The sequence below is a fragment of the Canis lupus genome, chromosome 13 (assembly GCF_048164855.1).
Source record: "Canis lupus baileyi chromosome 13, mCanLup2.hap1, whole genome shotgun sequence".
NCBI lineage: Eukaryota > Metazoa > Chordata > Mammalia > Carnivora > Canidae > Canis > Canis lupus.
Window position 1 is genome coordinate 33,198,430 of NC_132850.1, and position 9,336 is coordinate 33,207,765.

Here is a 9,336-nt window from a genome sequence, read left to right on the forward strand (position 1 = left end):
GACATCAGTTTTGTTGCCAGAATGAAATGGCCAGCATTTCTAAAAATGTCCCTTTTCTGCCTCCAAAGCTACTTAAGCCAAAAGCCCTATTGAAATAGAATGATGATTGAATAGGGTCTCTTTTAAAAGGTCAAAGCTTATTATCATGCTTCACTTTGTTATCCTCCAGAGTTATTTGGTCACTTGAGAACAGTCACATGAAGGAGTTAGTTCATAGATTGTTTATTTCATGAATGGAAAAAGAAACATAAATGAAGACAAGAGGTAATATTTGTTTGAGTAAGTGTTACATTATGTTTGCTGAAGTCCCAAGAGTTTTTCAAAGATTAAATGCTTCTTCTAATACAATTACTCCCAAAGACTAATTTGGCTAATAAAAATAGGAATCTGCATAATTTCTGATTGTAACTAAATAGTAGGATCTCTCTAGCAAGGATCCCTCTCGGGACATATGCTGATGAGATGAAATGAAGAAGAGAGCAAAGAAAGAATTACCCTCCCATCCATCTTTCCCCAAACCTCCTGTTTTATTGCTTGAAGGGGAGTGTTGAGCAGCTTTCAGAAATTATCTCCTGCTGTATCGCTACTCAACTGAGGATATTATTATGGATTACAATAGAGCCTTATGTATAAGAACTTTTATTTCTGGGGTGCTCAGTTGGTTAAGCGTCAGGCTTCGGCTCAGGTCATGATCTGGAGTCCTGGGATCAAGGCCTGCATTAAACTCCCTGCTCTGTGGCGAGTCTGCTTCTCTCTTTCTCTCTACCTTTCCCCACACCCACCTGCACCAGCTTGTGCTCTCTCTCACATAAATAAATAAATAAATAAATAAATAAATAAATAAATAAATAACATCTTTAAAAGAAAAAGAACTTTTATTTACTTCTTACTCCATTATTTTGTAGAAACCTTCAATTATGTTGTTTTAAGTAAACAAGGGACTGATAGCATTGCTGTCAATATACGTATTTATTTGAATATTTTCCAGAAATATCATCTTGAGGTTTATATTTTTCCTCAATTTTCTAAAAAATGAATTTTGGGCTCAACCTTATAGAACACAAAGGTGAGATGCATGATGTGGGCATGCACTGATCCAGACCACATGTTCTACTAGCTTAAAAGACTATGCAATGCTGACTGTTTCTGCTGTGTGGTGGCCTCGGAAGCATTGGGTTCACATTCTGATTTCCTTATATACTTTCCAGTGCTTAAAAGTACAAAGATCAATTGCTTTCGAAATTCTTTGTAAAGTTGTTTAGGTTGCTTTCCAGTCTTTAAGAAATCCCTAAATCCATCTGTTCTTCACACAGGAGCACATAACTTGAATTACAATCTATTAGAGAAAATTCCTCCACTTGGTGGAACAGAACATTACAAGGTAGACATTTTCAGTATGCAGATTCGTACCACATGGATGCCCTAGTGTGGGAGTCAGTAAACATTTTTTGAAGTTTTATTTTTTTAAATTTTGTGGTCCATAGAGTCTCTGTTTCAACTCATCGATCACTTGCTCCCTGCTCTGTGGGGAGTAGATTCAATTTACACCTTTTTGGGAATTCTTAAAGCTTTGAATGTTTAAATATATTTTTTAAAAATCAACCTTAGCAAAAAAAAAAAAAAAAAAAAATCATCCTTAGCTCAAGGGTTTGCCCTTGTGTTGTAGTTTGCCAACCTCTGACCTGGGGCACTGATTAGAAATCTGAATGTTGAAATCACCCATTCTTTTTTTTTTTTTTTTTTTAAGATTTTACTTATTTATTCATAAGAAACACAGAGAAAGAAAGAGAGAGAGTCAGAGACACAGGCAGAGGGAGAAGCAGACTCCATGCAAGGAGCCTGACCTGGGACTCCATCCCGGGTCTCCAGGATCACGCCCTGGACTCAAGGCGACGCTAAACCGCTGAGCCACCCACGCGGGCTGCCCAGTCATTCTTGACTAGAACAAAATCCTGCAATTTCTCATGCACTTTACACAAAACACGAACCCCTCAGTGTCTCCTTTTTTATAGGCACAACAATGTCTGTTTAACAATGTAAGGATTGCATAAACTTGAACTTTTATCCTGTATTCATTTAAGTAGCTTTATTTGAGGTTATAATTCTTTCAGGTAGAGAAGTAAACCTCTGTCACCTTGCTTCATTCTCTGTATAAACAAGCAATAGCCAACTACTATTTTTGGTGAATACCTTTTTGTAAAACTTGAAGCCTCTTTGGGTCATTTCCTTTCCTCCCTCAAACTATTCTGACTCCTCCAGCTTTAACTTAGAGATTTTTTCTCCCAACTCTTTAATCATGTTCTGAAATTCTTTTAAACTTTCTCAAATGTTTCATAATCCTCTGAAATTGTGATGCCAAGAGTAGACTGAATTTTATGACCACGTGTGCAGCCATGTATTGAGTCTGCAAAACCACACAGAGCATTCCCAGAATTGCTGATTGGTATTTTCTGAAAATATAAGTATCATATCTAATGCTTTTTCTTTCAGAAAGAGTAAGGTACCTTACAGATTGTTAAGTATTCACTTTTATTTATTTATACTGTAGTCATATTCGCTGTTTTTACTTGAATTCAAAGTCCTACCAATGTTTTAAAGAATATCTTGTTTGATTTAATATTTTTCAACTTATTACCTCATCATTGCTCTTTTAAGAATTGCCTTTTTACATTTATTTTTTTTCTTTATTTTTTAAAAAATATATATATATTCATAAATCATCATTGTCAGGAAACCTCTGGTTGTTCATCCATGACAATACCTATCTTCCTCTACTCTTCCCCATTCATAACACCTGACAATCACTAATCTTCTATCTGTATACATTTTTAAAGATTTTATTTATGTATTTATTTATTTATTTGAGAGAAAGAGAGAGAGCATATGAAGGGGGGAGAGGGACAGAGAAAAAGGGAGAGGGACAAGCAGACTCTGCTGAGTGGGGAGCCCAACCCAGGACTCCCATCCCATGATCCTGAGATCATGACCTGAGCCAAAATCAAGAGTCAGACTCTTAACTGACTGAGCCATCCAAGTGTCCCATCTGTCTGTATTCTTTTGTCAATTTGATAGTTATAAAAATAGAATCATACAATATACAGCTTTTTCATATTGGCTTTTTTCACTGAGCATAATTACTTGGAGATTTATCTAAGTGGTGTATAGCACTAGTACAGCATGTTCTTTTTTGATTGAGTAGTGTTCCTTGGTATGGGTGTACCACAGTGTATCCATTCACTGGTTGAAGAACATCTGAATTGCTTCCAGTTTGGGACTATTATAAATAAAACTATCATGAACATTCCTATAGTGTGTGTTTGTGTGTGTGTATGTGTGTGTGCACACGAGCATGTGCATGTGAACATTGCTTCTCATTTCTCTAGAATATATGCCCAAGAATTCAATTGCTGGGTCATAAAATGACTGCATGTTTAGTTTTATAAGAAACTGTTTTCCAGAGTAACCATACCATTTTGCATTTTCACAATGTATAAGTGACCCATTTTCTTCCCATCCTCACTAGTAATTTTTGTTATTATTTTTAAATTTTAGCCATTCTGATAATTGTGTAGTAATATATCATTATAGCTTTAATTTGAATTTCTTTAATAGCTAATGATGTTGGATATCTTTTTTTATATAATTTTTTAAAGATTTTATTTATTTATTCATGAAAGAAGCAGAATGAGAGAAAGAGAGACAGACACAGGCAGAGGGAGAAGCAGGCTCCTCGACAGAAGCCCAAAGCAGGACTCCATCCTGGGGTCCTGGGATCATGACCTGAGCCGAAGGCAGAGGCTCAACCACTGAGCCACCTGGGATACCCATGTTGAATATCTTTTCATATGTTTATTTGCTATTTGTATGTCCTCATCATTAAAATTTCTATTCATATATTTTGCCCACTTTCCTTCCTATTGTTGAGTTTTGAAAGTTCATTGTAAGTTCTAGATTCTAGGCCTTTGTCAGATACATGGCTTGCAAACAAATGTTTTCTCCAAGCCTGTGGCTTGTCTTTTCATCATTTAATCAAGGTCTTTCATAGGGTAAAAGTTTTTAATTTGATGAGTTCCAAGTTATCAATATCTTATGTATTACATTTAAGACTATAATCCATTTTGAGTTCATTTTTTGTATAATGTGTAAGGCTTAGATCAAAGTTCTTGTATGGCATAGATATACTACAGTTACTACAGTACCATTTGTCAAAGAGGCAATTGTTTTTCCATCGAGTCACCTTTAAACCTTTGTAAAAATTAGTTGACCATCTCTGTATGGGTCTGTTTCTGAGTTTTCTCTGCATTTCCAATTATCTGTGTTTGCATCCATTTTTTTTTAAAGATTTTATTTATTTATTCATGAGATACACAGAGAGAGAGAGGCAGAGACATAGGCAGAGAGAGAAGCAGGCTCCCCTTAGGGAGCCTGATGTGAGACTTGATTCCAGGACCTGAGGATCACAACCTGAGCCAAAGGTCAGATGCTCAACCACTGAGTCACCCAGGTGCCCCTGTGTTTGTATCTCTATAACAATTTTATTTTGTCGGGATCCCTGGGTGGCACAGCGGTTTAGCGCCTGTTTTTGGCCCAGGACGCGATCCTGGAGACCCGGGATCGAATCCCACGTCGGGCTTCCGGTGCATGGAGCCTGCTTCTCCCTCTGCCTGTGTCTCTGCCTCTCTCTCTCTCTCTGTGACTATCATAAATAAATAAATAAATAAATAAATAAATAAATAAATAAATAAATAAAAGAAGTAACAATTTTATTTTGTTCACTATAACTAAACAGCAAGCCTTAATATTAAGTAAAGTAATTCTTTCTATTATATTATTTGTCAAGATTATTTCAGCTATTTTTTGGTTCTGTGTGTTTTTATATAAACTTCAGAATAAGCTCGACCAAAAGCCTCGCTGGGAATCACACCAAATGCATAGATGGATTTGAAAATAAATGGAATTTTCAGTTTTGCAGTCCATCAGTATATTTCTCTGTTCTCTGTTCTTTCTGTGAGGGGGGTTGCTGAATTCCTCACCTGCAATTGTTATTTTGTCATTTTTTGAAGAATTGTTCAGGTATTACTTTAATCACTTCGCAATTCTTAGACCATTTGATGGGATGTGATTTCTTTAAGATATATTGACATATAACATTGTGTAAATGTAAGGAGTGCAACGTGTTGATTCGCTGCGTTTATATATCATAACATTATTACCACCATAGGGTTAACTAGCACCTTCATCACAATATATAATTATCATTTCATTCTGTGGCAAGAACATTTAAGATCTAGTCTCTTGGCAATTTTGAAGTATATAATATAGTGTCTTTGACTATAATCATTATGCTGAGCATTAGATCTCCAGAAAAATGGGATCTTAAAAGTTCTTTTTTTCATCATCACAAGTATTTTCCTCAGAAAATAGAGTGATGAATTTAACAGGAATTTGATCTATTTCACGAGTGATAAAAACTAGTGACAAGGGCACCTGGGTGGCTCAGTGGTTGAGGGTCTGCCTTTGGCTCAGGGCATGATCTCAGGGTCCTGGGATCGAGTTCCCTATGGGGCTCCCCACAAGGAGCCTGCTTCTCCCTCTGCCTGTGTCTCTGCCTGTCTCTGTGTCTCTCATGAATAAGATCTTTTTAAAAATGTGATAAAACACAAATATGGAATTGGGAAAAGTAGCAGATTTTGAAAGGGGGCAAAATATTTGGCAGTCTCCACGAGTCCAGGTGGATGCTAAAGAATGAAGTTCTATGTGGTTCTGGTCCCCTGTAACACACACATAGTATGTGATGATTGTACCTCATTCATTCGGTGACAGACAACACTGGCTTGACTTTTCATGCTGGTAAATATTGACCAGCGGCAGTCATAGTCAGGCAGAGAGTGAAGCAATTGTTAACAAAGTTGTGACTAGAACCCAGTTTATCTAACATTTACACTTCTTTTAATAGACTCACTGGACATATGTACATATAAGTCCATCTTTACCATCTCGTTACAGAGATTTTTATTAAATTAAAAATGAGAAGTCTTTTTCCTAAGCTTAGGCCTTTGTGTTCCACAGCCACCAAAGACCTATAACTAAGGGCGAACTTAGGAACATTCTTTCTGGTAGTGTTACTATCTAATGAATCACAGCTGATTTTCTTGGCTAAATAGTCTCAGAAGAAAGTTTTATAATGTGTCCAGGGTTCAATAATTGCTGAATCAGTACATCTTTATATAACAGGAAAATAAGAAAACTCTGCAGTAAGCATGTTGAACAAGGTTTTAATTAAAAGCAGTTCTACAGCTGGCAGCAGACTCTGTCCCCACTTTGTTTTTACAAAATTATCCAAAATATTTTATAGTAATCTCTACTTCCAATTATTATGAAGGCAGTTGTAGTCTCCTGACTGATACTAAGAAGAATCATTTTCAGCACATATAATTCATAGGGTAACAAATATCCTTAAATATTATAGTCCGCCAGCAATGGGTGTGTGTGGAATAAGAAGCCCACCCCTACCTCCCTAGTGTATGACCTCAACTTTGGAGAAGATAATAGAAATGACTTATGTAAGAGATTAGTTCCTGATGTTTATGCACTTGAATTCCACAGACTGTGCTGTTTGTTCAAAAACAGAAATGAGCTTGCTCTTGCAGTCAATGCCTTATTTACATGTACACATGTGTCATGTTTTAAAAATCTGTCCTCAAGTATAAACTCTATTAGTAGCTTTCAACGTCCATCTCTCTATTGTCTTATGACCTTTTCTTTCTTATCCTCCCTTACTCCTATTTATGGCAAGTGGCAATCTGACATTATAAAGAAAAGGCTAATCAAAAGAGCCTGCGGCTTTTTCAATTCTCAAAAAGAGAGCACTACGTTTGAGGTTTTATAAGCCATGTTAAATGTCTTCAGTTCTCTGGTGACTTTGATAAATTACTTTAAAGGAGTTTTGTTGCAAAGAAACAAATCCCCAGGATATATAGTTCTCTCATTGCCTCATCTCCTTATTTCTCACACGATTGCCCTGGGACTCTTTGGGAACATCTGGGAGAGCTCTGATTACAAAATCCAAACTGTTTTGAGCACAGAGCAGTTTGTAATTCTGATTTCCTTTCATGCTGAATCTTGCTGTCTTCTCCTCCCTTCTTCACTCCTTTCAGATAGACGCCATGTTCCAAGATCTCTTTTAAATGGGCTGAGTGAACTTGAGTTCCGCGGAGTCAGTTTTTCTCCTCACTTAAGGGAAATGTGATATAACAGTTTTCATTACATCTCAATTGATATCATAAAGGGCGAGGCAATTTAATATAAAGAGAGATGAGGGATATACTACAGGGATCTTGGGTTGCAAAGCCAATTTCTTAATTTCAGTGCTGTAGCAGCGAGTCTAGTTCCTGTAGGAATTGATTCACACATTTGTTAGGACCTTGTGCTCAAAATGTCAACTTGGAATTCATTGACGTTAGAGACGGCAGTATGCTTTATTTCTGTGTGGATCTCCAGTGCCAAATGCAGACACTGGCATACAGCACTTAAGCATGGCTTCTTGAATCAAACTTATTGACAACTGACAGGTAAATAGGTAAGTAGGTAGATTGATTAATAATCATTTCTAGACTGTGCATCCTAGTCCCATTTTAAGATATTTGGTTTGTTTGTTTGTTTGTTTTGGTAGTGGTGATGATTGCACACTTCTGTGAATGTACTAAAAACACACTGAACTGTGTACCTTAAAATGGTGAATTTTATGGCATGTGAATTATATCTCAATGTAACTTTTTAAGATGCTCTTTATTTTTTAAATATGATCTTTATCTTTTAAGCCGATTTGAGGTAGATGTTCTGTTTCTTGAAAACAAAAGCCTCCTCTCTGATAGTTGGTGGGGCTGCTTGATCCTGCTTTCTGCTTTACACTGACAGAAAGGCAGTCTTCTTTCTCTTGGAGCAGGGTGGTGATGAAGCCTGGCTGTGACTGCATGAGCTGCTGGGACAGAGGATGGCCTGGAGAGCTGTGTATAAGACCAGAGATGCCTCCCACAACTTCTGAGAAGGGCAGAGTCCCAAACTCTTACCAAAATTCCCTGAGTCTTGCTGCCTCAGAGTGGCTCTTTCTGTGGCTCTGGTGGAGCAGAAACTACAGAGAAATCTCTTCAGATTGGCTCACAAACAATATGGGCTTCTCCCATATTGTCAGGTGCCCACAATGGTCCAAACAATGACCTCCCCCGGTTAGTAAGATTTAAAGAACCAAAAGCTAAATAGATGGGTATAACTTTTGAGAATCTGTTTTTCTCTGCCATATATGATATTAAGATAAAATTACAAGTTGTTGGCTTACATGTAGAAGAATGAAACTGGACCATTCTCTTACACCATACACAAAGATAAACTCAAAATGGTTGAATAATCTAAATGTGAGAGAAGAATCCATCAAAATTCTAGAGGAGAACACAGGCAACAACCTTTTTGAACTTGGCCACAGCAACTTCTTGCAAGATACATCTGTGAAGGCAACAGAAACAATAGCAGAAATGAACTATTGGGACTTCATCAAAATAAATAGCTTCTGCCAGTGAAGGAAACAGTCAACAAAACTAAAAGACAACCTCCAGAATGGGAGAAGATATTTGCAAATGGCATATCAGATAAAGGGCCAGTATCCAAGATCTCTAAAGAACAAACTCAACACCCAAGAAACAAACAATCCAGTCATGAAATGGGTAGAAGACATTTCTCCAAAGAAGACCTACACATGGCCAACAGACACATGAAAAAATGTTCCACATCCCTCGGCATCAGGGAAATACAAATCAAAACCACAATGAGATACCACCTCACACCAGTGAAAATGGCTAAAATTAATAAGACAGGAAACAACAAATGTTGGTGAGGATATGGAGAAAGGGGAACCCTCTTGCACTGCTGGTGGGAATGTAAGCTGATTCAGCCACTCTGGAACAGTGTGGAGGTTCCTCAAAGAGTTAAAAATAGAGCTACTTTACAACCCAGCAATTGCACTGCTGGTATTTACCCCAAAGATACTGATGCAGTGAAAAGCTGGGACCCTACACCCCGGTGTTCAAAGCAGCAACGTTCACAATAGCCAAACTGTGGAAGGAGCCAAGATGTCCTTCAATAGATGAATGTATAAAAAAGATGTGAGATATATGTATATAAAATATGTAATATATTACATTATAATTATACATAATACATTATAATATACATAATATATTACATATTATATGTTACATATAATACACACTATGTACATACATACACACAATGGAATGTTACTCGGTCATCAGAAAGGACAAATACCCATTTGCTTCAATGTGG

The 9,336-nt window shown here is 37.0% G+C and overlaps 1 long non-coding RNA gene across 1 annotated transcript in view; it reads left to right on the forward strand.

Annotated features, from left to right (window-relative positions):
• Positions 1 to 3,782, forward strand: part of LOC140602855 (uncharacterized) — a 33,253-nt gene extending 29,471 nt beyond the window's left edge. The window contains exon 4 of the long non-coding RNA XR_012005788.1: positions 3,678 to 3,782. This is a non-coding gene — a long non-coding RNA (uncharacterized lncRNA). The remainder of the gene's footprint in view (positions 1 to 3,677) is intronic.
• Positions 3,783 to 9,336: the final 5,554 nt, after the last annotated feature.